Source organism: Aquila chrysaetos, chromosome 3, assembly GCF_900496995.4.
Source record: "Aquila chrysaetos chrysaetos chromosome 3, bAquChr1.4, whole genome shotgun sequence".
NCBI lineage: Eukaryota > Metazoa > Chordata > Aves > Accipitriformes > Accipitridae > Aquila > Aquila chrysaetos.
Genome location: NC_044006.1, coordinates 17,472,233 through 17,499,217, shown reverse-complemented (window position 1 = coordinate 17,499,217; position 26,985 = coordinate 17,472,233). Strand labels below are relative to the sequence as shown.

At 43.3% G+C, this 26,985-nt stretch overlaps 1 protein-coding gene across 4 annotated transcripts in view; it reads right to left on the bottom strand.

Moving 5' to 3' along the window:
• The window catches only part of NDRG3 (NDRG family member 3), a 64,692-nt gene extending 42,452 nt beyond the window's left edge, over positions 1 to 22,240 (bottom strand). For all 4 annotated transcript variants that reach the window (XM_030009765.1, XM_030009768.1, XM_030009766.1 and 1 more), the window contains exons 1-2: positions 22,152 to 22,240; positions 20,706 to 20,785 (exon numbers count right to left, since the gene is read on the bottom strand). The gene's annotated coding sequence lies outside the window, so the exon portion shown is untranslated. The remainder of the gene's footprint in view (positions 1 to 20,705; positions 20,786 to 22,151) is intronic.
• Between the last annotated feature and the right edge of the window lie 4,745 nt (positions 22,241 to 26,985).

Genomic DNA, 26,985 nt, shown 5'->3' with positions numbered 1-26,985 from the left:
ATATAAGAACACAGATGTACACAGAAGACAGATTTAACTCTCAGAATGCAGTTCCACTATTTTAATGCGCTCTAACTGCAGACCGCTTGCAAGTGGCATTCATAGGATTGATGTAAATTTTAAGAACATATTATTAAGAACAAGAATATACAATGTTTCATAATGTATGAAAAACAAACTGCTAAAATTAGATTTTTATTACATGCTTTTTTCCCCCTTCTTCCTCATTAATTAAATGTATCTTTCCCTTACCCATGTAGCACTGTTCGTTGGACCTTCCCAGAACAAGCTCTTTCAATTTGGCTTATTGCCCATCCTACATCATCTGAAGGACACTCTCTCCAGTATCAGTGTCATTACTTCAAAACCATCACAACTGCTGTACTACTGTCCCTTCCATCATTTCCAGTCTGTGAATTCTTCCAAGCAGAAAACATCCTTGTGTGTGTCAGGCTGAATTTTATGCCCTTTCTCAGGCAGCTGGCCAGCGCAGGAGGGGTGACTCAAATTAACACAGTTAAAATCAGTAACAGATATACGGCAACTCGGAATCAATTCAGGATGTAATTTCATTATTCCTTTAATATAATTGTGGGTTGCTGCCAAAAGGGATGCTCCTGGCCTCCCTACACCAGCCAGAAATTCCTTCCTCTCCTTCCCTTGCACCAGGTTGATGATGATGCAGGTAACGTGGCAAGTCAGATCCGCTTACTGCCTCCTCAATTGTTTTTTCCAGGACTAGTTTTCACTTGGATAAGTGAACTGACTGATGAAAAGGCTCCTTTAGCTCCTTCTGTACCAACTTTTTTCTAAATCTGTCAAGTATGAAGACCTTGCTTTGAGATTTGATTGTAAGAAACTGGGGTTTTTGGTAGTGTTAGCTCTTCAGTTGAATCATGGAGCAGATAAAGTATGTGCTCACGACACTGCCAGATGATACACAGGGGCCTGTGCTTAGCTTCAAGATATGCTAAATCTAATCAATTTAGATAAAGTGCATACAGAATATAAGACAGAACTCAGTTTGCTAATCTACAATTACCCTACCTTGTTGTAGGGTATTATTCAGGATAAAGTGGAACTAAAGTTTCACCTCACAGCCTCTGAAAAGGAACATCAGACCCTCCAGCTCACTTCCCTGCTCCTCCATCCCCTTGCAGCTGTGACCCAAACCCTGCCTGAGGCAGTCTGGCATGCCTGATGGCAACGTGAGCAGATTTAATGCTGACTTTTTGCCAGGCTAGCTTTCTGCTCTTTTAGTGAACTGAATGAGCCTATCAGACAATCACATGAACATCAGGACTGGCTCATGTACAACATACAGAGTAGGAAAATATGCAAATGATGTTGTTAATTCACTACAGTCTTCATGGTGCTCCCTGGATACAACTAACCAGGCCTATAAATTAACATCTAGTACACATCAGCATGGGCATTCATGTTATAAATTTCTGAAATGGATAGAAGCCTTTTGATAAAGCAGGTAATAATGTCTTATTTCAGTGCGGGTGGAAACAGATATGGGATGCAGCAATTGACCACATCTTATGCCAGCCATTGTGAGCAGTTCTGGGAGCAGTTTGTAAACAGCTGCATGAATACAACACAGACATAGGATGGAAAACACCAACTGCTTCAGCAGGAAATCAAGACTGCTCAGTGTGCCCGAGGCTATCAGCTCCCTGCAAGGTACATCTGCCCAGGTACCGAGACATTAACTCCACAGAGTTCACTGGGATGCGCTTCTGTCAGACCCTGGCCCTTCCCATAAGTGACACTGGGCACACAAGTGCTCCAAGTGACCCATTTCTCAGAAGCAAACTGAAGCAGGGCCCATTACAGTTGCTCTTCTAGGAAGCATCCTGTAGAATGATCCTCTGAGGAATACTAGTGGAAGATCTGCTTTTCAATAGAAAACACAATACCATAAGGCTAAAAGCTGTAGTGTAACAGAAAGCCACCCAACCTGGCTCATAGACACTAAATTTCAAGAAAAGTAACTATTTAAAAAATGAGGCAACTTGTCAAAACAGAATAAAAAAAAAAATAGAAAAAGCAACAAAAAGAAGGAATCCTACAAGCACCCTGGAGACTGTTAAAAATGCTTTATGGGAAGCCCAGGTAATGTGTGTGCCACTATGCAAGCATAAAGAGCCACCTTACATCCAAACCCTGCATGACTCAATAGGAAGTTTAAGGAGGCCATCCTGGGAACGGCTGGAATTTAAAGAAGTGAGAACTTTATCCAGATGAGCAAAACAGGAAATCCCATAAAGCATGGCAAACCAAATGCAAATGGATAACTAAGAGGACTAAAAGAAAGAGAGAATTCAAATGGTCCCTTGGCAAAGGATGCTCAGACTGAGAGTTTGTGTTACTTGTTTACTTGCTAACTATGTTTCTCAAACATGTCACAACCAGGAAGCCAGCTACAGAGTGGATGAGATCACCTGACCACCATGATGTACAAGGGGCACTGTGGAGTGGCAAAGCCATTGCAGGCACCCAGCAAATACTTGACATCAGCCATCACTTCCAAAGCTACCACAGAAATCCCTCACCAGCATGTTTTGTGGTGCAGACAGAGCACAGGAGTTAGAGCATCCGCAGGAACATCAGGTGGTTCAGTACTTGTGAAAAAGTTTGAAAGTTAAAACTCATTCAAGAGTTTAATTTATAAACACATTTTTATTCTTGCTACATTTGTAAAACTTGGGGATGGGGGATGTTCTTCCTAAGGCACAGGTTTGCTTTCTACTGTTTTGGTGAATTGAAGCAGCTCACCCTGTGATCACAGGAGCAAGGGAGCCAGTGCAATGGTGGGAGTGAGGGGAAAGGAGAGGGGGATACAACCCACCATTCAGGAGAACTATTAATAGAGCTCAAATATTCAAGGTTTTAGAGGTAAATAATTTCAGGACATTCAAAAAAATGGTTTGATACATTCAGGAGAACAGGTCCATAAACAGACACTAGATGGCAAAAAAATAATAAAATGGATATATCCTCCAGTCTCCATAGCCCAACCTGTGTGGATCCTGGGAGAGCAATGGGGAAAAGCAGCAGAAAGCTGGCCAGCCCATAGCTTCTCCCTAAACAGCCTCCCCCACTGCCACTGTTGGAGAATTGGATGACTAGATGCACTGCTGGGCAGGCCAAAGAGCATCTCTCTTACGTACGTCTTTAACACACTTCACATGAAACCCTTACCGTGCATTTCTCTACATGCTGAAATAAGCAAATAGCAGAGAAGCTCCTCAGCACAGCCCGGGGTGCTCAGCCTGCGAGGAAACTACAGAATTACCTGCCCACCAGCATCAAATTGGTTTTGACTGGGCCTGGATTTGGGCAGTTACTCTTCAATTGTGAAATAGCATCACCCGAGCAGGGACCCACCAACCTGTAACCCCCCAACTATATATGGTAAGATGGCAGGTTCTGGACAGCCAAGTCCCTCCCTATCACCAGATTAAGTCACCTCACGGTGAAATGCAGAGGTGAGAGAGATGTATTTCACTATCAGCTGTATCAAAAGGAGGCCAAGAGCCCCAAAACAGATGCCAACCCTCCCTCCCTTGCCAGTAAAACCCATCCATCAATGACACAAACTGCTTAAATTCTTTGTCCAGGTACAGAATCATGCTACAACAGGCCTGGGATATCATCAGGTATGCCGACCTTCAGCTAAGTTCTGCAAGTTTGATGATAAACAGGATGCTTGAATCTGGGTGGCAGCTGCCTAGAAAACATGTTCATGTGGGTTTCCTCAGTGTTGGTCAGATGATCAGACAAGAAAGAAAAAGCAAGAAAAATTATTTTCCTGCAAAATGCTTTAACTATTTCAGGAATGACATCAGTTGCTTCTGAGGTTTCAGCAGCAGAACAGGCTCAGTGTCTCTCTCAGATGCCCCTGCTCGACATGGCTGCACAGCTCTGAGCAGCCTGGGTCCCAGAGGAGTGTAGGAGGGGGCACAGGGGAGCCAACTGCTGCTGTTTCATAAGCTCTTATGACCAAGTGGCATTTTACCCAAAATAAAAAAAAGGAGCTCTTTCTGATGATGGGCCTGAGCTCTGTTGATCATTGCCACTTGTGGCTGCTCAAGTAATTTGTCACCCTTGACAGGCTCATGGAGCAGTGTTTAACAATCTCATCACAGCCTCATGGAAATCTCTAGGGTCTGATTCCTGGCCATCAGTAACTGATTTCAAATCACTATTCATAAGAATGACTTCTGTCTGAAGTCAATTATAAAACTACATATAAAGCAGATGCCTAAAATATCTTCGGAAGGGAAGCGATGTTTTCCATCAGATTAGGAATGCCTTTCTGAAAGTAGCTGGAGGCCAAAGGAGGATGGCACTCTGTACCAAATATGCCTTCCCAAATTTTAAGTTTGTCAGATAAGACCTAAGGAGGAATCTCTGACCTAATTACTGGGTGCCATGTGCACCCAAACCCAGTTTGCTCTCCACAGATACCAGTGGCTGTTCTTGGTTCTGGATGCGAGTTTAGAACTTCCTTCAAAAGCCCTGGCCATTAGTGCCTGCGATCAACCAAAGTATGACAGACAAATCCTCTTGAAGGTGCTTCCCGCCCCGGTGAGATCTTGTCCCTCCAAATCCTAGCCCTACTGGCATTTTAGGCAGGAAAGAATTTCTGTTTCCCTTTTTCTCCATCCTTCTTCCGCTCCCTTTCCTCAGTCATCCCCACACTGATTCACGTTAAAATTTGTGTGGTCAAAGTTCGAAGCTGAAGCTATCTAGTCAGTGAACTGGACTATGTAAACAACTTATATCAAGAAAAGAACAGTTTTTACAAAGGTAGGTTGAATCTGCATAGCTTTTGCTGCAGTATCTCTCAGGTAGAAGTCATCTTTTCTTTTTTGTCTCACCCAAACTTCTCCAAACTGAAATCCATGGTGTAGACCAACTCGGAGTTTACTTTCCACTAAGAAACAAAAGCGTAAGTTAAGGTGATTCCTATTAAGTGAAATTCTGTTTTTCACACTTGGGATATAGCAAGGACATTCATAAGCTTAAGAGAGCTTCACATCACGTATCTCAGAGTGGAAATCCACGATACCACAGACACTCCAACTAGGACATGTAGTTATTGTAAACAAAGCCCTGAAGATGTTAAAACAGAAAGATTTTACTTCTTTCAAAAGTAGCTGAAGATCTCAATACAAGTGATGCAGTTTCAATACTCTAGTTCTGAATGAAGCTGAACCATCACATGGGTTTCACATTTAAGCCCTCCACGTTTAGAAAGACTTGGTTACAACAGATTAATTCCCGATTTCATTCCCTAGAAACCAGCATGAGACCAAGACATACCACACCAAGGCAACAGTGAAGATAAAGCTAAGTACACCAAAGTCTAAAACTAATTCCTCGAGTAAGAACTACTAAGAGGAAGTTTCTCAGAAGTCTCTTCACAGCCTCTTCTGCAGGTGAAGGTGTGACAGCAGAGACATTGCAAGGTTTTCATTTACAGGATCTGAATGCAATAGCAGAACAATGTAGGCTGGAAGGGATCTCTGGAGGTCATCTAGCACAACCTCCTACTACAAGCAAGAGTAATTTCAAAGCTGGATCCAGTTGCTCAGGGCCTTACAGATTTGAAAATATCTAAGGATGTAGATTCCAGCATTACACACCATTCTCATCACAAAAAATTGTTTCCTTTTATCCAATGCAAATTTCCCTTGCTGCAGGTGGAAGATAGATGTATAAACAATGAGATTTTTAACCTGAAAATATCACAGAGCAGAATAAAAATAAAAAAGAAAATCCAAAAGTAGTGACTGTTACAGCCACACATCAGCACTATTTAAAAATTCCCTTTCTAAAACTGCTTAATAGTGAATAAGGAATCAAGTCAGATACTTCACATTAAAGGCGTAGATGGAGCAGAAATTCATCTCCTGGTAGGTTTTTCAGGGCAGATGTTAATATGTCAAAACAGCAGGTTTAAAATTAAATTGATTCTCACCCCTGAAAAATATTCACTATTTTCCAGAATAAGAACACATGAAGAACTGCACAGGATATGTGTAGCACAAGATCCAGTTTGATACAGTTCAAGAGCAAATGCCTAGGAAACAGCAAAAGAATAGCACCAAGTAATACTTCCTCTTAGCTCGTACATCCACGCATACCTCAGACGAGCGTCAGTCTCTCTCAGGTCCTGTAGAAGCTTCTTCCCTAGTGCACTGAAATGCTGTTGTTCTTTCTGAACACAGAGATTATTTATTCTTAGGCTTTATGAAAAACTGGTAAGGCAGCCTTACCCATGAAATCTAGTTTGGTGCCTCTCTCCTTCCCTAACAGTCACAAAAATTATGAACATCTTTACCTATTATACAGAGAATACTCTTTCATCCCAACATGACAAAAAAAAAAAATTCAATATAACACACACTCCAGAAGATAAATCAATGACTAACTTTTTCCGACAGGCCATTTCAACAGCTCTGAGCAGCTATAACTTTCCAGAAGTCAGCATGTCTTGTCCAGAGAACGACCTTCCCAATGCAAGGCCCTTAGCAACTGCAAGCATTACAACACCAGCCCTGACCCTGCAAAAGCCTGTTGATAATACCTTCTCTAAAGACAGGCTAGCTTGCCAACGCTCACCTGGAGAGAAATTATAAAATATTTTTACCTGGTTTTAGTATTTCCTTCCTGTAACATTACATGCACGTTTCTCCCATATTAACCTTTAAGCAGAATTTAGTTCAAAGACATTGCTGATGCAGTCATCTCAGAAATAAAATGAGAGCCCTAGTTAGTTCTGGATTGATTTTATTCACTCCAATAATACTTTTTTCCCCTCCCTCTCCAAGCTTCATTGCCTTATTGTCGTGGTTTAACCCCAGCCAGCAACTAAGCACCACGCAGCCGCTCACTCACTCCCCCCCCACCCAGTGGGATGGGGGAGAAAATCGGGAAAAAAGAAGGAAAACCCACGGGTTGAGATAAGAACAGTTTAATAGAACAGAAAAGAAGAAACGAATAATGATAATGATAACACTAATAAAATGACAACAGCAATAATGAAAGGATTAGAATGTACAAATGATGCGCAGTGCAATTGCTCACCACCCACCGACCGGCACCCAGCTAGTCCCCCGAGCGGCGATTCCCCGCCCCCACTACCCAGTTCCTATACTAGATGGGACGTCACATGGTATGGAATACCCTGTTGGCCAGTTTGGGTCAGGTGCCCTGGCTGTGTGCTGTGCCAACTTCTTGTGCCCCTCCAGCTTTCTCGCTGACTGGGCATCAGAAGCTGAAAAATCCTTGACATTAGTCTAAACACTACTTAGCAACAACTGAAAACATCAGTGTTATCAACATTCTTCACATACTGAACTCAAAACATAGCACCATACCAGCTACTAGGAAGACACTTAACTCTATCCCAGCTGAAACTAGGACACTTATCTTTTTGGAAAATGGCAGATACATTTACCTACTCCATGTCCAGTATTGCAATTTACAGCCATGAATTCTAAAGAAACCCTCAAAAGAGATTTAAAATCCTCTGCAGGAGGGTAGTCATACCATAAGATGTAATTAAGAGAGTATTAGTCAGGTGAATTGTGGTACTAACAGGTGCCAAACCCAGTTGTAAAGAACATCATATTAGTTTAAGCCACCATCATGGAACCAAAGCATACATTCTCTTTTGAGCCTCCTCCACAGCAATTTAAGCTAATGAGTTTTAGCTCACTGGTGGAGAGGTCTAAGAGCACCCACAGAGCATAACACAGTTATCTGTCACCAATTACTCTGGATCATACATAATACTTTAAAGGTAAAATCATAATAACCCACTTTACCACAGAGTACTCCCTCACCATCTCAAGAGCCTGATTCAGTCTTGGGCACAGCCGTACCCTGCTCAGAAGCAAGGTGTCCCTGGGCAGACATCAGCCTCTCCCGGGGAGCGAGGTCCCCAAGGCCACGAGCTCACACTGCAGCTCAGCACACATCACAGCGGTTACAATGGAGGGGTTATCTGGCAACACCAACAGACCGCATTGCCTCTCTCCCTGCTCTTTCAACCTCCAAATATCTCAAAGATTTGCAGATTGAGGTAATATCTTTTATTTAACTAGCTGGAAATAATTACAAGCTTTTGTGACCAGAAGCCCTTTTCCAAGTCAGGAGCAGATGTTAAACTAAAACACAACTCAAAGCACAATTCACCCAAGCAGTTTGTGAGTTTAAGTGACATCTCTCTTTACAATTAAGTAAAGAAATGTTTAGCAAGGTGCTCTGAATCGGCCTAAAATGGCAAGAAATTAATTTTGTCAATGAATATGTGAACAAGCCACAGGTAATAAACCACAAATAAATAGCACCTGTACATTGGAACGATGTCCAGTTTCCATGAATCCAAAACCTTATCCTTCAGTCTGTCCTTTTCTAAATCCTATGAAGCAATCCCAAAATAACACTGCTGCCACTGGCTGGTATTTTATTGTTGTATTATTTCTGTAGAAGCTGAAGCTGGAACTACCCACCACAACTCACTATCAGACAAAGAGGATACATCAGCTCTCGCTGTCACAGAAGTTTTAATCCTTCAATAACAACCACAAAATACCAGCCACAAGACTGTACGAACTGTAGTTGACTTTACTAGGTATTTCCACCAAAACACTTTGTTGAGAAGTCACACTGATTTTGCCCAATGAAAAATTATCAGAGGGGCTCTTTCAGCCTGCCAGGCTTCCTATTCTTACTCCCAACATTCGAAAGGATTTCTCTTACAAACAGAGCTCTAGAGCTAAGCTTTCAAAGCCCTGTGAACAGCTTTCTGATGAAGTGTTACCGCAGAATAAATCAGTCTAAATCCAGGGAATTGTTCCAACAGATTAAAACCTCAATGCCAAAAAGCAAAGAGATGGTCCTGCTCCCACTTTATAAATATCTCACTTTGTTTTGAGCCTGCCACCCACTACTTTCATTTGGTGGTCTTAGTCCTTTTATCAGAAAAGACAGTGAATAATGGGTTCATATATGCTCCATGCTACTAACACTTTATATGCTTCCATCATATCCTCTTCAGAGATATCTTTTTAAGACTGAAGAGTTTTGATCGCTATCATTCTATACAAGGAACTAATTTCACACCTTTGATCGTGCTTGTCAACCTTTTCAAGATCTCTCACAGTTTCACTAAGTCTTTAAGAGCGACGAGAGCAGTACGCATGCAGCATTCACAACATGGGTGCATTATGGGTTTACTAGCAGTATGTTTCCTAGTTTGATCACTTATTTTTCCACAAGCACCTAACTCTGAATTTGCTTTTCCAAACACCGAGATAATATTTTGAAAGAATTGCCTATTATAACCCTCAAGTTTCATCTATGGCTGGAAAGCCAGTTCAGAGCTCATCACTACACACATACAGTGGGGGCTGTTCTCCAGGTGCACTACTTCACTACACTGAATTTAAAATGCTATTTTATCACTCTGTGCCATAGGATTTTTCCATGTTTCCTCAAAGTTAACTCTTCTATTTACTCTCATAAATTAATTTTTTTATCAACAAACAAACATTGTCACCTCTCTTCTATTTATTTTCTAACTTTGACTTCTCTGTGCTTTTGGCCTCCGCATCATTCTCTGGCAATGGCTAACACTGTGAAAACACTGTATAAAATAAATCTTCCTTCTGTCTGATTTACAGCTAAATTTTTATTGGATGTCCCAACAGTCTTCATGCTCTCAGAACTGCCAGTTATTCTTTACTCACCTTCTGTGCCACTCATGTTTTCATAAAGCTTTATTACTTCCTTTTGTTCCCCAAGTGGCTCCCTTCCAAGGTGCAAAGTCCTAAACTGTTTAATATCTCCTCCACTTTCTTCTCATTCCATGCCTTTGCTCTCTCTTGTCACCTTTCCCTCTCTTTTCTAGTTCTCTTATACTCGAAGAATTTGCCAGAAATTATGCTGATAATGAGCTCCAGTGTAGATTACGTCTAAGATTTTACTGCTCTATAGGACCATTTTTCACGCTTCCTCAGGGAGATATATCAGGATTTCTCTTTAGAAATGTGCTTTAATACTGTCACATACCTTCATAAATGTGCATGCAACCTCCCACATCACACCCTGCTTCCCCCACCACTCCCAGAATTAGGAATTTTGTTAAAAGCAGTTTTTCATGACATCATTTTAAATCTAAGCTGTTCATATTCTTTGCCCTTGGCCTCAAGCTGACCTAAATTTTTAATTATTTTTTTTTTAATCAGCCCTTTTATGTACATTTTCTGCATTTGTGTATTAGCTACACTAAGTTAATGCCTGGAAGCTTCAAACAAAGAGAAAATGGTCCATCCACTACAGCAGTGGAGAAGTCCTATATGCCTCTACTTGTTCAAGAGCTTCAATCAAAAGAAGGACACAGTGGGAATCATTACAGGCTCAGGCATCCATTTCTTTTCAAAACAACACGTTGATCTAATTTTGTTTCAGTAGTTCACCCTAATTTATTTTTAGGCTGTACTTTTGGTTTTCTTGGACGCTTCAGGTAATGTTTCTTATGTTGATATTATTCAACACGGTAAAGTCAGAAGAGATCAGCTTCATTCATCTGTCTGACCCTCCTGCCTAGCACAGGAAAACTAATTTCTCTATGCAATTCCTTCACCAAGCCATGCATGCTGGAATTGAGCGGTGCCATTTCTCTTGGGATCTTTTGAGTCAGCACTGATTAACTTTCCATTTAATGAAGGGACCAACACTTTCCATTGCAACCCGATACACTGGCACCTGATACACTCCTCCTGTTAAACATGCACCTCAGGTAGAGTTTAAATGTTTTGGTTTTCCTTCAAATGAAGCTGTAATCAGGGGAGAAACAGAGAAAGAGGTTAAGAGCTCCAAGGCCACCTCCCCTGCAATGACTCTGCAGCCAGTCTGGAGTAAAACAGACACCCTCCCCTTACCACCGCTGCCCTGCAGACAGATTGAAAGCTGTTTTCTACCTTTTATTACCCAATCACCAGTAATAAAACTCGTTGCTCTTCATCTAGCCACTGCACAAGAAAGAAAGACAGCACAACATTGCTCAATCAAGCTCCTTACTAGACCAGCGGCGATGGCGATCACCAAATTGTGCTAACGCAGGTGCTCAGAGGAAAAGGCAGCAGCTGTCATTTTTGAGATGTGACTGCTCATCCCTTAAAAATGATGAGTATACAGGTATACCAGTAAAAAAAAAAAAAAAAAAAAAAAAAGGATGGAACTTTCTAATAGCTGCACAGAAATCACTGCAGTCCTTGTCTGTTCAGCCAGATAACAGGAAGAGATCCCTCTCCTGCTGAAACTGCATTCAGGAGCTCGGAGGCACCAGAGCTCCCGACCAGCCCCTGGGAGCACAGCACCTCTGCTCCCCACACCCTGGCTTTCCCTGTACCTTTTATTCACACAGATGCTTGAACCATGCTGCAGGGATGCAGAGGCCAAGATTGCAGAACAAGTCCCTTGATTTATGGAAAGGTGATTGCCAGTCTTGAAAGCTAAGGCCTCAGACTATGAAAAGCAATTTGGAGTCTCTGCTGCTGGGAAGACCTGGGGTTGTCTTAAAAATGCAAAAGAAAATTTGAGTCTAGTGATTTATGATAGGATAAGAATACTTCAGACTTCACTAAAGGCAATGTTTAAATATCAGGATTTAAACTTTGTGAGCCTTTCCTTATTGAAAGCTTTGACAATACTAAGACTGTATTCGCTTAAATCATTTTTAGGCCAACAAGGTGACTGATGATGGCTTCTACTTAAGCAGTTCATTTTAACGTGGAGACATGATAAAAATAGCAGCATAAGTGCCATGTTTACAATCAATCCACAGCCCAGAATGACGTTTGAAGGCTAGAGATCTGAGAAAACATTAATACATCACATCAAAGAAATCAAACTACAGAAAAGCAAGATGCTTGCATTACAACACTTCTCAGTTCATGCAATTAATGCTCAGGTCACAAATTAAGCTTTCTGGTGCCTGCATTTCAAGCCATTTCAATCTTTTGGCCCACCAACTACTACCTACCAATCAGAGAATGTGCAGAGATTTATATTCTGGAGACCTCCATAAAAGGTTGAATAATATTTCTGCCTAAACAGTTCCTATTTTATGAAAATGAAGTACTGACAGTATTTCTCCTGCCTTTATGTAAAGTCTTAGATTCATATTCATATTCCTATTCTACTATGAATTTCTCCAAAGGTTACTATACCATACAATGAACAATATTCTATTTCTTCTTTTTTTTTTTTTTTTTTAAAGAGAGCACAAGCTTCTGTTGCTAACTGTTTTATTGCTTTCATTGTTAAGAGACTGCTGTCTTTAATAAAGAAGAATGAAGCAATTAAAGTCAATGGGGGAAAAAAAGCAGTTATCTTGTGAAAGGCCAAAGGAAAAACCTTCACTATCCTTCTACTACTGACAAAAAAATATCTAATGCTCAGTGAATGCCTCCATCTGTCTGAGAAATCCTGTGCAACACAATTTTAGAAGCTGGTGTTTGAAGGCTGTCTTGTGCTTGTTTTGCAACCTCAATAAAACATTTTTAAAATGAGTTACAAAAAGATGAAGTTTTTTTTCCAGACCAAAACAGCTTCTCAGGATAGATGAGAAGAGCAGCTCAGCCTCTGCTGCAGCATCACTGCACACACTGTTTCTGCTGGAAGCGCGGCAGAAACACACTGCCTGGGAGCAGAACCAAGGGTGCTGTTTGCAGCTCAGCCATGAGCAACACGAGCACACAGCTCACTGTCCCTTCCAAAGGCATCTTCTGCTCTGCGTCACAGCATCACAGACACCCATCTGTTCTTCACTATCAAGGTTTAAGTGTCCTCCAGGAATTCTGCTCCCTTTGGGATATCACAGTTAATAAAAAAAGCAGGACAACAGACTTCTAAGAAGTCTTTAGGGGTCACTGCACTGCCAAAAAAACCTGTGATCAGTGAGGAAATACCATTTTCCAACACCTAAAAACACCACCAAAAATAGAATGTATTCATGTGGAAGAGGCACAGGAACCCCCTCCTGAGTAACCAACTGGTGAGCTCTGCAAATTGTTTTAAAGACATTTTTATACTGATGAGAGTGGCAGCATACATATAATTATAGCGGCCTCAAATTACCCTTGAAAACATTTCATTTAGGCAGTTACTACCAGGCATAACAATAAAAGCGATTTCTCAGCGTAAGCTGAATCATTATCAGAAGGGCTTGATGGTCTCATTATACTAGTGAAGCTTCTGTAGTACATGCGTGACCAGTCAGCCCTGGCACTGAAGCTATTGCTTCCCAGATTTCAAAGGACTGCTGAAATACCCGGATACAGGAGTTGTCATAAAGCCAATAATCCTCTATAACAGCAACTGTCAGGCTACCCAAAATTTGGGAATCACTGCCAACATTCCTATGCATTTGCAAAGACTTCATGAAGACAACATGAGAGTACACATCACACAAAATATATCAATTCATATTCAACATGCATGAACAGGAAACAAAAACCAAAACGGCAAAAAGCATTTGGTAAGAAGGGTGCAAGAAGTCTCCAGCACTGTCTTGGTATGACTGTCTCAGGCCAGAGAGGGGCCAGAAAGGCTGCATGCATAGCCAGTCAGGTCATCTTTATTTAAAAAAAAATAAATAAATAAAAAAATCTTCCATTGACAACCAAAAGTATAGTTATTTCAGAAAGTAAGAATTTTTTGGGGGGAGGAATGGCGTTTCCCACCCCAACACCTCCACCACCTATGCTCTCCAGCATGCCACAGAACCAGAGAAGTTCAGAAGAACCAGGATAGTCCCCAAGGAAATCACGTCAGCAAAGGTCTCTGACTTCCTTGCAGGCCTGGGGTATAAACCTGGAACACTAGCTGAGTGACAGGGAGTGCTGCAGTAAAGTCAATCACTGTTCAGGCAAGTAACATCTCTAAGCAAGAATCGCATGTCTGAGATGGCTCCCTTCATTAGAGAACATCCACAGAAAATTTATTCAGCAACTACTCACACAGAGCAGTCTGGACACTTACCCTCTTACCACGTGCAATACATCCAGACAAGTGTATATTCAAATACAACGAATAACCTGAGCTAAAGGACAAAATCAACCTGGCTTTAAGCCCCATTAGCTCCTTTTTTAAGGAACATTCTCCAACTGCAAGCATCACACTCAGCAATTGCACATAAATAACCCTTTTGGGTGTAGAAACCAGGAGAAATCCCAATGATTTATATTTTCTAAGATTTGGAATGCTGCTGAAAAGATCAGAGAGATAGCTTTTGTGAGCAAGAGAGATCACACAAGCACTGGGTTTCCTGAAGCTTGACTGGCAGTAGGACTTAGACTTTGTATTGTTTGTGGCATTTTAGTGGAAGTTTAGAAAAACCTTGTGAACCCCTGCAATCACAGCCAACTTGCCTCAGTTCCTGCTTCATGTGGTCAGCCCCATGACCAAGTCCAGGAGCAGAATAGCTACGAGTTCCAAGACCATTTAAAAACAGCTACAAATGCACAAATTAAGTGTCCAAAAGATAACAAACATCTGGGTACCACCTAGCTGGTGTACTGCTTCTGCTCAGTGTGGTCAAAATAACGTTTTAAACCTTCACTCTCTTATGGCAAGCCCCCATGCACTGCCAAGTTCCCAGGCTGGGGTACAACTGAGTTGCTACAGCACACAGACCCTATCACTTTTCCCTGGGGATGGAGGCCTCACTTTTTTTTTTTTAATATGTCACTGAAAAAATAAATAAATAAAACTGACACTTAGCTCTCCAAAAACCCAAATTGCTTTAACTTCTTCCTGGAGGCAGAGACAATCTGAAGTTCTTCATTAACTCTTTTGTACAGACAAAGCTACAACCTCCTCTGTGCTTTTGTATTCACTCTGCTGGAAAATTCCAGCCCTTTTTGCAATTTAGACGTTTGTGTTGAAATCTTCATGATGATGGGCCAGTAACTGAAAAATTGCAGTCGACAGTCCTAGATTACTCTGTGCTGGCTTCTCAGTCATAATCATTCAATTATATGACACAGCAGTATGAATGAGCGTGGTACCAAACACTACAAAGTGACAAATGCACCAGTTGTAGCCAGGGAGACAATGTTACAACCCTGCATTTGCAGACTGACACAGGCAAGCTCAAGATCTCACCAAGTAGACATCTTGAATGACAATCTTCTAAACAACTCCTCCTTCCTTTTGTTTCTTCCAACACCATAACAGCAGCTATATCATTTGCTTTATACAGATATTGTACTGTGTAAAATGCTGAAGAATAATACACCTCCTTTTAAAGCAATGTCCTTGCTGCAAACCAGAAGCCAGCAGACCTGTGGTCCCACAGTTCAGCTCCCAACTCCAAGGTATTCCCAGACTCCCCACACACCGAGATCTCAGCAACACAACCATACTCACCTTTGCAGGAATGGAACTAAGAGGCCACTCACTGCCAGGTGATCTGGCAAATTATTTATTAGCCAAACATGAACCAGATGGAATACCTGAGCAGTGTTCCATCCATTTACTGCTAGAAGTAACCAAAAGCATTTAGGGCATACAAGCTCCCTTACTGACTTTTTTTTTTTTTAAATAATGATTCCAATTAACTTTTTATCTTAAAAATGTCAGGGAAGTATAATTTTGTTCTGTGGCTGAGCTAATCCATGTGCAAATTTTCACCAAGCTCTAAGCCTTTCTCTCTGTCAGCTCACGGATAAAGCTCAATTGCATTGTAAAATGAGAAAAAAAATCTTCCCCGGCTTTCCTGAGGACCATAAGAAACATATCTGGCAACTTCTTCATCTGGGCTGAAGGAAAAAAGAAGTTGAATTTGTAACAAGGACCATTTCTTTGATAAAAACCATGTCAGAATGAACTACATGAGCAAAATAGCAAAGGTAGAATACTACACAACAGTTAAAAGCATCTCTATCAACTGTGTGCTTGCTTGACACTCCCAACACTGTTATATTAATTCTCCAGCCATGGCAGAGACAAACCATGCAGCACCTGAACTGGCAGCACAAAAAAGCAGACTTAAATCACTCCCCAAGCCCCCATCTTCTACCATCTGGAAAATAAAGCACAAAACCACATATAAGCCCTCCTCTTCTGGAAGGAAATAGGCCAATCCAAGTCATATAAACATATATTTACGCAAATCAAGTTTTTCTTTCTGCCTATGCAAAGGTAGAAACACCTACACAAACTGGAAAAAACCAGACCTTATTGGCTAAGCAATACATTTCAAAGCTACCACAGCCAAAAGAAACTGTTAAAAACAGAAGCATCTAACTTCACTTCTCCACACAAAGACAACCCAAAAACCCCCTCAGCAGAAAACTGTTATTATGTATGACAACAGAACTGGTGAATCTGGATATGAATTTTCAAGAACACAGCTGAAAAGCCTATTTAGTGAACAAATTTCATTAAAGACCTATATTCTTTGTATTTAGGAAACTTAAATGTACATAAATCCCAAATAATTCTAGCATTTACAAAACACTACAAGGGCATCAGTAGCAAAATTTGTGAATGTCTAGTTATGTATTTTTGAAATATTTATGATGCAATTGTTCCTAATAAATTAGAATAAAGTCCATATATAGGATAAAAAGTAATACTAGATCTCTATTAATTTACATAACTGCACTAAAACCCACTCCTTCACTGTCTTTGTTTAAAGAATTCCAGATATTAACCCACAGTCAGATTGGTTTTCTGCCTTGGTACAGTGAAAGAGTCCAAGAAGCAGTCACAAAATCAATCAAATTAGTACCTAGGTGCAATTCATACACCAAGTCATACTAATCTAACTACAGCATCAAATTCATGCCAATTTGAAATAAAAAGTGCAAGTCTGTGCACAGACACTTACACTGCCTTCAGTCTAGACTACAGTTGAGCCTGTAAGGTCACAATTTCAATCATCAGCAGCAAGCATAGAAATATGCACTTATCTAACTGAATTGATTCTAATTAAACCCACACATTTGTATACTATCAGTACAGCAACGCAAATCAGTACAGTAATGCAAATCAGCATTAATTTACAATTTGCTGGGTTCATTTCCAGCCAGATCTGTTTCCAGACTGGATTCACTGCACAGCCGCAGGAGTGCTGGAGGGGAGCATCAGACAGGGCTGCAAGGATGGGCAGAACCTCTCCGTTCACAGGGGCGTTCATGGCCGTGGGTTTATAGCAGTGACAAAACTGCAGTACAAGATAACGTTCGGATAGCCACTGAACTTCGGCAGCTCTACAGCTAGAAGATAAATGGGAAAGCCCTCTCCTGGACTAATAACTAGCTGAAAACAGACGACAGAAGGTAGGCATAAATGGTCAGTTTTCACAGGGAGGGAGACTGCGAGGAGCCTTTTGCAGTGCTCTGCTATACACTGTATTCATAAACAATCTGGAAAAAGGGGCAAGGAGTGGAGTGAATATAGGCTATTCTGATAGTAAAGAGAAGGGCTGACTGAAAACCTGCAGAAAAACCCTGTGAGGCTGAATAATCAGGAAATAAAATAACAGAAGAAATTCAGTGCAAATAAAGTAGCAGACCAAAGAAAAATCACCCTAATTTCACATACAGAGTGATGTGCTCCAAACTGATCATTAACACTCAGAAAGTCTTGCTGGAGTCATGACAGACTGATAAAAGCATCAGCTCACAGCCATTCAACATATTAAAAAAAATAAACCTAATGTTAGGAAATGATTGGTAATTAAACCACCATATAAAGCTACAGAATGTCTGCAGCTTAAATCCTGGATGCAGTGCCTGTTCCTTCATTTCAAGAGGACATAATGGAAGAGGAAAATATTTTAAAGAGGAAACAAGGTTTGAAAAGATGAATAATGAGGAATAATCCATTTGGCTAGGGTTATTCTGCCTGGAAACAGAGATTACTGCAGTGACATATGACAGAAGCCTATAAAATCATCAGTTGCATGGAGAAGGTAAACAGAGATCAGTTGTTCACTGTTCCAAACAATACAAAAGCTAAGAGATAGGAAATGAAGACAGCATCTGTCAAGTTCAAAAGAAAACAAGCAGACGTAGTTAGCACCTACAACACTATTTTGTGCTCTGGAAGGTCTCCCCTGGGATGTGTCACTGCTACACATTTAAAGGGACTGGAGACACGGGCAAGTCCCCAAAAGAAAAATACATTAACCATTAAGAAAATAAAAGCAAACAACATCTACCTCTTGACATCCTACAGCTGATGAGAGACAAGAGGGCTATCAAAGGTTTATATAATTTGCCCTGACCTTATGCTCTTCTCTTTGGTCATTGTCAGGAAAGGACAGCAAACAAGATGGTTCCACCTGATTCTATGGCTGTTCTTACACTACAAAGATCAATTACATCTCTGGTACTCCTTAGCCCTTCTTTGAACTCACTCAACTTGCTTACCTGGCAAAAGCTGATGTTCTGGGGAGATGGGGACACAGAGGGACTGGATTAGTGCCCTGCTTATTTAACAAACTGAACTGGTTCAGAAAAACGTCCAGTAAATGCTGGAGGTGGTATGAGACAGAGCAAGAATAGGACCAACTCTTTTGCGTGCCAACCAGTCATTAAATCAGTTTAAGATGTGACACGCAGCTTCATCACCAAAATACAGACGAAAAGGAAAGCAGTAGGTTGCCTATATCCTCTGTTTGAACACACAGGGAAAAGCCATAATTCCAGCTCTTGCGGGAGAAAAAAAAAAAAAACGGGGGGCCAGTTTCACATTTTTAATCCATCTGGTAATTACAAAGAGAGTCTGGTTTACATACGACTGAATAGTAAAGGTTACATTAAAATTAAATATTGCCTTTATAACCTCTACTGTATTTATACTACATAAAGCAAGGAACACCCCTTTGGTGAACTAAAACCCGTTGTAAATTCAGAAATGCATCCAAGTCTGCTAAGGACGACAGTCAAATGAAAGCAAAGCTATTCCTTCCTGTGCTTCCCACAGCATCAATTTGATTACTACATTAAATGGTGCTACCTCAGTCACAAAAGCCAAGGGGATATGACCAGATAGAAAAAGGTGAATGATCAATAAGAATATATTATTAAAAATCCAGCAAGTCCCATTTACAATTCAGAATTTACAAGAATAGAACTGAAGACCAAGTGAGATGATTAAAATCTCTCATCAACTCTGATTTGCACAGTAGAAGGCAGAGTCACCCAGTCCTTCCCATGTCAGGACCAAATCACAACTGGTTTGCTTAATAATTGACCTGATCTGGCCAGAATATTGAGAATTCCCAGGGTAAAGCAATACAGAATTTTCTTATTCCTCCAAAACCACATTCATATGAAAATAAGACCACTGAGATGCATCAAGACACATACCAGGAACATTTTCTTCAACAATACACAGAGAAACAGTAGCAAAACAGTCCTCTGTTCTCCTTGAACTATCGCAGATTAAACCAGACTGTAATAATTACGGATACAAATAGTCTTAACCAGTACTGCGCAACTGTCCAACATGAGGCTTAAGAGTCATAAGCAGCAGAGGCATATTTACTTTTATCCAAGACACAGCTGACAGAATATAAGCACGAGATAAACGCTGATAATGGAGGGTTATGGTGTCAGCACTGCCTACAGAAATAGAACTCACTGAGTGTTTGGCTATACCTTTTTCCAGGAAGCAACAGTGGTAGCAATCCAGCTGAGCTATTATTTGTGAGAATGACAGGTAAATAATTAAAAATTAAAATCCCTATTCTGTTACACATGAAAACTGAACCTCCCAAAAAATTTAAAGCTGATTTGCTTTCTCCTATTTATTTCTTTTTATTTTTGTGCTTAGACTATATTATGACCATAATTTTTTGAGCTTCTTACTAAAAATACCATACCTATATATTACTACTTAGCTATAACGTTTGCCTTGAGCATGCAACAGAGGAATGTTTAAGAAAACTGTCCTAGAAGCATCTTTAAGAAAATTTCCTACTATATCTTTAAGGAACCAAAATATATGTTGTATGTAATAAAGCCTCTGAAATCTAAATGTACCATTACACTTACGCTTTCCAATGAAAAACACTAAAGAGCCTGTCATGTATGACCAATGTGAAATATGAGCTGCCAACAGAAGCACTGGAGAATATTTCTGAAGGTGATCTGAGATCAGGAAAATGAAATTAAACAGTTTTGTTCATTTCAATTAGTTTTTAACCTTAGATACAAAATGAGTAGCTAGGAATGTAATTATAGCCTCCAATAATGCTGCTTCCAGCGGTTGTTTAATTTTCATTTTATAACATTTCCAGCTTCTACATTCTACATTCCAGCATTTGCAAACATGTCAATATCAGCCAAGTATAGCCCACACTAAGTTTCTGCCCTCAAGACAAGTTTCAGTGACTCGCGTGCCATATGCAAGCTAAGTTTCAAAATCCCAAACAAATAAATGAAATTGGAACAGTCATTGCCAGTCCTGAGCTGTCTCCACAATCCCAATCCAATGGCTAATAATCCAAATGAATCCTAGTGACTGCCTTGCTTCTTCAGGAGTCTATCCCCAATTCAGTAAGACACACACATTTGGCAAGTCCTGCTCCCCTAGTCCAAGTTATTGTGCTAGAAAAGCTCCACACTGATTTTAAACTCAGCTCTTAGACTTTACATTACCTTTTTACTTTTCACCATAGACTGGTGCTAAACACGGTTTGACAGGCTCCAGGATTTGGAAGACTGTTGTCCTCTTGTTTCTACAGAAAAGGAAAGGCAGAAGCTAAAGTAATGAGCCCCCAAGTCCTCCTATCTGAACACGGGAGACTCATGAGTGTGCCTGACAGAGGAAGCACAAGTGGATTCTTCTTTACTTGTAATCCCCATCTTCTCATCACCTCAGTATTCAGGCACAAAAAACTCTCTGGGCTTCGCAGATGCAACCCCCTGACATGTACCAGACCTTTCCTATTTGCCAGAGCAACCACGCATGTGACTGAGTCGCCCCAGTTCTGCTACAAACTTCAACTGTGATTCATGTGTTGTGACCGCACTGTATTGCAACTTGATCACGCAGCGGTTCCAGACTCCTCAGACTTGAGAGGAATCAAAAAACGGATCAGACACCAGGCTCTCAATTGGCAGTGCAACACCTCAAGCAAGGCACGGCCACTGAGCCAGCTGACGGCACTCCCAACACCTCCTGGGAAGCCAGTGACAGCAGTACACAGCGTCATTTGTTTTGTAACACTGCATTTTCTGTGCTGGACTTTATAATGATGATTTTTAAGACAGTAGAAGCATCTGACTTTGCTACAATGTTTTGAACTACTCCCTATGACTTACATTAAATATAAAAAACCAGAAATGGACATTGACCTAAAGTGATGATGCAAGTCAACAAAAAAATTTTTACAAGCTATTCCTTGCTCATTCACATACTAACAAGACTGTACCGAATTGAAGAAAAACGCCCTCTTTTCGTTGTCCAAAATAAATAATACAACCGAGAATTTTGAGATCTGAATACCAGAAAGAAAAGCCACAGATGAGAGCAAGCAGGAAGCCCAGAGCACTCCTGTCCGTTAGTTACATGAAAAAAATAATCTCTGCAATAAAACCAGGGGCAGTTTCGAGGCGTTTCTCTTCCTCCCCAGCGAAGCCCCTTAAAACGAGGGATTATCTCCTAAACCCAGCTCCGTGAAGGAGCAGTACTATCCTCCGGCGTCTCGTAACGGCAGAGGAGCCGAACCGAGCCCTCCCTCCCTCAGCGGCGGCCTCTCGCCGGGCGACGCCGGCGACAGCGACGGCCCTGGCCCCTGAGGGCTGCGGCCGCCTCAGCGGGACCCGCCCGGGGAACACCCCCCGCCCCGTTAACCCTCGCGGCGTAACCATTCACCGACGGCGCCCCGGGCTCGGGGAGCGGCGGCGGCGCAGGGCTCGGCGGGACAGACGGTGCCCCCAGGCGCGGCCGCCGCTGACCCTGGCCCGCCCGCGGAGCCGCCGTGCGGCACCTGCTGCCGAGCGGCAGCCAAGCGCCTCGGTGCCGCTGCGGCGGCGCCCGGTAGCAGCGGAGGACGCGCGGGGCCGGCCTGGGGGTGTACCGGAGCCGCTGCCGGAGCTCACCTGGACGCCAGGTACCTCAGCACCTCCGGCCGCCGCGGCATGCGGGGCACTCTGCGCCTGTGCGCTGCGCTGCGGGGGCCGCACATGCGCGGGAGCCGGGACTACAAACAAGATGGCGGCCGGGCCGCGAGCCGGGTCTGAGCGCCATCTTGGGGGTAGTTCCTCCGGCACCGCCCTCCGCCCGGGCCCCGGCCGCCCTTGCCGGGCTGCAGCGGCCCGCCCGGGCGGGAGGCGGCGCCGCTCTCCCGGGCGCAGCGGCGTCTGCTCGGAGGCGCCGGCCTCCCCACGGCTCTGGTGTGCGACCCGGCCGGGCCCAGTTCTTCCCGCCTCGGCCCCTCGTGGCTCTCACAGCGGTCGCTGGAGCGCTCAGAGCAGGAGAGGGCTCCCCGGCGGGCTGGGCGCGCTGCAAGGCTACCGAAGCCCCAGGCACACCCTTGCCCGTGCGTCCCAGTGGTGAGCGAGGTCGGGGCAGCGACCCGCCCCGGGAAGCTGGGGCTCGGCGTCACCGGGGCCGGAGGCAGGCGAATTGCAAGCTACGGGAGCCTGCCTGCAGCCAGCCCTGGAGCCGCTCCAAACCCGAAACGCCACTTGCGTTGGTTTTAGTTAGGTTGGTTGGGTTTTTCTTTTCGCCTCCAGAGGTAAGACTAGTTTCTTGGAAGGCCAAACAAATCTGCTTATTCCTTCCCCCACTGGAGATTCTGGCAACGTGCAAGTGTGAGTGTTGGGGGAGCCCTCCCCGAGGTCACGGTTATCCCCCTGTACCCACTACCTGACTACATGAGGCCAGCCATCCCCAACGGACAGCAAGCTCTGTGCAACCCCTGGCGTTTCCAGCTGCACCCCGAAGGGGTGCGTGTGCTGTCCTCTACCGGCGTGCTGCCTGCCTGCCCCTCTTCGGGAGCGTCTCCAAGTGGAAATACTTGGTTCCCAGGTCAGTGTGTTATCCCCAGCACGTCTCACCTTCCCTTTGGTAGGGCTCTGTCCCAAACATTTAAAAACAAGGTATTGCCAAAACTTAATCCATATTCTGGTTTCTGGTGCCACCCAGTGATGCTGCATACTGCTTCTACTTCAGTTCTTAAGTAATTACAGGCTGTTACTGAACAGCAACGGTGGAGGGTAGGCAGAGCTGAGAGGGTTTGTAGGTAAACCATTCCGAAGTGCATTCCCAGTAGAAAAGAAAGAGCCCTGGACCACACTGCTACTGAGGTCATCCCAGCCTTACACAGCATCACTGAGTGCCTTGTGCTCCTCTCCCCTTATCTCTGAGTCTCAGCCCTCCCTCACACCACTCCCCTGAACCACCTGTGAAATCCTGCCACCTCCCTCAGCACCAGCTGCTACTTTATCACCTTTTCCCACTTACCTGTTATCTCTAGTAATTTGTCAGTAGTTTCTCCCACCCTATCCAGCTAGCTGAATATCAGGCCAGGGCCTTCTCATTTGCCAGCAGTCCCCACCTTTGAGGTGATACCAGAAGAAGCTGCCTTAGTGGGGAAGCTTCCACTCATGCAGTTGCAAGTACCTGCAGCCTAATCTCCTGCCACCAAGACCCAGTGAGGGCAATACAGGGAGGCATTTTAGGTAAATAACGCCCCTGTAAGCAGGCAGACAAGTCCAGCTCTTTGGCTTTGTTAGGCACATGATGCTTCCCAGGGGTTGGTAGCAAGGTGGAGTACGTTGGTTGTCTCTCAGGCTCCTGCTGCTGGAGTGAACCCAGTTCTTGTCTGAGTCTCAGGTCTTTCGAGACAACCCTGCAGATCTGCGTGATCCACCTCAATGGTCTACTTCATTGTAGGTCACAGTATTGAACACTAAGTCAAGTCTGCTTCCTGGGAGTCAGATTCAGTTCAGAACCACAGAGTTAGGCAGTGTTACACACTCACTCAAGCCTGGAGGCAAGCAGCACTCTGTTTTGCCAGCCAAGATTGGTACAACCCTCCCAACACACCCATTCATTTATAGTGCACCATTGCCTAGAGCTATATATTGAAATTCAGGTGGTATGGTCACCATCTCTCCCATAAGCTTCCTTCCTAGTTCAACCCAGACACATTCCCCTTCTTTTAAGGAGCTGCCAACAAAAAAACAGGATCCAAGGTGAGTGTGTACTTACCAGAGAAGGTACCTAAAGATGGTATCCAGGTTCAGCTGAGAGTCCAGGTCATCAGGCAAGTTCATGGTGATAAGGCAGATCCAAGTCAATCTGCAGGACTGGGGTCAGGCCTGGTGAGAATAACCAGGATCAGATGCAGCCCAGTGATTGCTGGGCAGGTCCATGGGCATGAGGCAGGTACAAGATCAAGCTGGAAAGTCAGTCTGTGGGTCAGGATCAGTTTGGGCCAGGCATAGCTGAGGCAAGGCTAGAGAATGGTTCTCTTATAGCTCAGACAGGGACTAAAGGCCCAGGTCTGAGTTTAAATGGGACTCCTGGGTGCATGGGTAGGATGTGGGTGAAAGCCCCAGATGAGGCTGGTCAGGGCTTCTAAGGCCTATTAGTATACTGAGGGCCCTGGCAGTACCTCCCAAAAATCTGTGTATGGGATTACCCTGTGCATGGGTCTGATATCCACTCCCTGCTCCTCACACCTAGCATTGCCAGATTCCCCTCTTGCAGCTCCCTCCTGGGAGCCTCCAACAAGTCTTGGAGCACTTCAGGTAGACAGTACCAGCTGTACCTCACTTACAAGGGCAGTGATTTTCTTTCAGGTCCCTCTTAAGATGTGAGAAGTGTGCACTAAGCGATCACTGGGTACCACCCAGCCCCTAAACATGTTGGCTAAGATGGCCCTGTGATGGACCTGAGTGTACTAACAGAGGCCCGAGTGGCTCTGACCAGCCTCCCCTGGGACCCCCACCCATGGGTCCAGGAGCCCCATTCCAGCTCAGCCCTGGGCCCTCCCTCCCTGCTTGAACTATGGTTGCAGGGGGTACCTGTCTCCAGCTGTGTCTCTTGCCTCAGCTCCTGGCTGGACCTTGGCTGTTAAGTAGTTTATCTCTTGGGCAGAATCCCTTCAATGTATGTTATAGCCCACCAACCTCATCTTAATTGAGCAATTTTTTTTTTTCTGTTTTACTTTTGTTTCATACAGATACTTTTTCGTATAAAAGCATTTAAAGAGTAACATGCCTAGTGCTATCTGCCTCTTCTTGCACAGGCCCAAGCATAACTCTAGCTCTTCATGATACTGTTGTTCTTGCCTGGACTACCAAAAACAAGAGGGGAAGGAAGAGGGGTAAGTGTGGACCTGTGCAGGCACTACATGCAGAAACAGTCAGTACCACTGCTTAAATTTTTAGGTCTTATGTAAACTAAATTGGCTGTTGAACAGAGGTGGAAAGAGGGGAATTTCCCACCACAAGACTGTACAATCATTGCAATAGTCCTCCAGCCCAGGAAGTTGTTTTTAAGCTCTCTGGTGCGGCTGGTCCCCATGCTGTGCTTGCTGTTGTCAACACAGGTTACTTCATCTGTGCATGTACTGCAGCATGGCAGTCCAGGACCCTGCAAAAGGCAGCAGCATTTGACCTAACTAGGCTAACACCACTTCCTCCCCACGTGTTTTTGACTGACCTGTGTCTTTTTTTCTGCAATCCTCACAGAAAAGATTGTTACTTCCTATTTTTCTCAGAGAACACACTAATAAAAAGAACTCCTGCTGGAAATTACTTACAGAACCATATGCTGTTGTGTTGAGGATCCAATGTAGTAATAAATATGTTGTGGGCATAAGTGAGGGCTGGGAAGCAGAGGGCTCTCTGGCTGTAAAGGCAGTCAGGGTTGGCGTTCCTGGATGTTTTTGCAGTCATTCAGTTGCATGTCAGCACAGGTGTTCTGTGCCCTGGCACAGTGTGGCTCTGGGCTAAGGCACCAAGGGGGACGGGGCTGCTAATGCAGCTCTCAAATGAGCCCTGGATGGGCCAGCTGACTTCACACCAGGAGAACATGGGTCGTCGTTTATATCTAAACAAGCAGGGTATAACTGTAAACTTTCTCCTGTCAGCCTCAATCCTTCACAAAGCTTTGGCTGAATGTTCTTTCTTGCCAAAATCTACAGCTTACACAAGTTGATCTAGAAGATCAGCAGGAATGAAGCAACTACCCTACACATCCAGGTCTATAGTTCAAAATACTAAGACAGTCTTGAAATGATATTGTATTTTTAATCCAATTAATTATTTTTCAAGCTTTATAGAAAAATTAATTGTTCACTACAAACTGATAAAACTGTCTTAAGCCAACTTAACCCTCATCCATCACTTGTACAATGTGCATATTTAGTGCAGCTAAATGCTTGGAATGTTTGCATTCAGAGGAAAGCTGTATTTGGAAAATAACAGCTAGAATTCAGTCTATCTCTGCCAACCTCTCTTCTGCCTAATCCAAGTCAGATTTTCCCAAATACTGTTGTTTTTTTGTTGCAGTCAGAGCCTCTTCCCGGCATATTTGCATTCAACCCTCTGCAAGGAGAGTGTGTCTGCCAGAGATACCAGCTTTGATGAAACAGACTCCCCATCAAAGCATCTAATTGAGCTAGAAGGCTGCTGTGAGTGGCCTGATTCTGCAAGTAGTTCAAAATCTAACATTTCTCCCTCTGACAGCTTTTGTGACAGCACAGAAGGAAGCATGTAGCACATGCAGCTGAAGTGCAAGGTAAAGGGAGCTTATTCCATTATTTTTCCCACAGGAAACTCATTTGAATCGCTGAGGGCTGTCCCGGGTGATGGATGGCTTGTTTCCACCAAACACCAGGAAGGGACAGCAGGGACCAGGTAACAGCCTGTGAGGAGCCTAGGGCTGGCCCTTAGCAGGCACCTCTGTCTTCTGTTACAG